We start from the raw sequence: 2248 nt of genomic DNA on the forward strand, positions 1-2248 counted from the left end.
TCGCAGCAAGCCCATGACCAAGATGTTCGGGAGGTGCTGAAGAGGCTGCAGCAGCATAGACGGTACGCCAAACTGGAGAAGTGCCAGTTCGACACGACGGAGGTGGATTTCTTGGGTTACAAGTTGTCGGACAAGGGGCTAGCCATGGACAGCGCCAAGGTTCGTGCGGTGTTGGATTGGAAGAGCCCGCGCAATCGGAAGGAGGTCCAGCGGTTTGTCGGCTTCGCCAACTTCTATCGCAAGTTTATCAAGGGGTTTGCGATGCAGACGGCGGCCATTACGGACACGCTAAGCTCCAAGAAAAAGAAATTCATCTGGACGGAGCAGGCGGAGCAGTCCTTTCAGGCACTCAAGCGTCTCTTCGCGTCGGAAGAGCAACTGCTGCATATCGACCCCAGCAGACCGATGCGGGTAGAGACAGACGCGTCCGATAGAGCAGTGGGAGCTGTCCTGCTGCAAAGGGACCCACAGGGGGTCTGGAGGCCGGGAGCGTTCTACTCCAGAAAGCTCAGCAAGTCGGAGCAGAACTACACCATCTGGGACAGGGAGTTGCTGGCCATTCATGCAGCTTTCAAGGCGTGGAGGCACTTCCTGATCGGCGCCAAGCACACGGTGCAGGTCTGCACGGATCACAAGAATCTGGAGCACTGGCGCACGGCTCAGTTCCTGAACCAGAGGCAGATACGTTGGGCGGAGTTCTTTGCTGACTTCAATTTCCGAATAGAGTACGTCCCAGGCGACACCAACGTCATGGCGGATGCACTGTCCCGCAAACCGCAATACCTCGAAGAGGCGACGCCAGCGGCAGCCATGCACATCTTCGCGCCAACAGCGTGGGCGTGCGCTTCAGCCACAGTAGACCTGGATGCGGTGCGGCGGGCGTTGCAGGACGACTCCTTCGCGCAGGCGAAGATGGCAGAGGTGCACAAGGGCACGGCGAAGGGCGACGAGTTCCAGATACGAGACGGCTTGCTCTTACGTAAAGGGGCCATCTACGTGCCGGGAGACAAACTTCGCGCCAGGGTACTGCAGCAGCTGCACGACGCACCCACGGCCGGGCACTTTGGCACGGAAAAAACGGTGGAATTAGTCGCAAGGGACTTTTGGTGGCCCAGACTGAGAGGGGAAGTCGCGGACTACGTTGCGAGGTGCGACACCTGCCAGAGGGCCAAACCGGTGCACAAACCACCGGCGGGACTGCTGGAACCGCTGCAAACGCCGTTTGAACCGTGGGAGAGAGTGGCCCTGGACTTTGTTACGGATCTACCCAGCTCGAGAGGCAAGACAGCTGTACTAGTGGTGGTGGACTTGTTCACCAAGATGGCACATTTCATTCCGTGTGCGAAGGTGGCCACGGCGGAACAAACCGCCAAACTGTTCATAGATCACGTGTTCAAAGTGCATGGTCTGCCGCGGTCTATCCTGTCCGACCGCGGGCGCCAGTTCGTCTCGAATTTCTGGCAGAAGCTGATGAGTTTTCTAAATGTCAAGGTCGATCTGGCATCAGCAAGACACCCGCAGACCAACGGGCAAGCAGAGAGGGTCAATGCCATCATGCAGCAGTACCTGAGATGCTATGCCAATCAACAACCTGCGACCTGGGTGGATTACCTACCGCTCGCCGAGTTCGCTTACAACAACACGAAGCACGTGTCCACAGGGGTGACGCCGTTCTTCGCCAACAATGGGAGGAATCCCAGAACCTTCCCGGGACGGGAGAGAGTGGGGGACGGAGAACCACAGACGGCGGACGCGTTCGCGTCAGAGTTGCAGGCGGTACACGATCAACTCAGACGGCAGCTGGAGCTAGCTAAGCACGCCTACAAGGTGCAGGCTGACAAGCACAGGCGGGTTGGCGAAGAGATCCAAGTGGGAGACTGGGTCTGGTTGGCAGCCCACGCAGTGCCGACCAGGTCACTAGCCAAGAAGAAGTTGGGGCACAAGCAAATTGGTCCGTACCAAGTCGAAGCACAGATCAACCCGGTAGCCTTCCGACTGGCGCTGCCGGAGGGTTCCAGAATGCATCCGGTGTTCCACAGGTCGGTGCTCACTCCCTACAAGGCACCTCACAGATTCCAGGAGCCAGGGACGGCACCGAGTCCGTTCCGGGAGCGGACGGAGACGCGAGGGGTGACGCAGCAAGACCCCATCAACGAGGTCACGGAGATTTTGGACTCCAGATGGGGGGAAGAGGGAGTCGAATACCTCCTAGCCAGAGAGGGCACCCGGGCCAGCGCCAATAGCTGGG

This window comes from Podarcis vaucheri (genome assembly GCF_965113315.1).
Source record: "Podarcis vaucheri genome assembly, chromosome: 10".
NCBI classification, from domain to species: Eukaryota; Metazoa; Chordata; class Lepidosauria; order Squamata; family Lacertidae; genus Podarcis; species Podarcis vaucheri.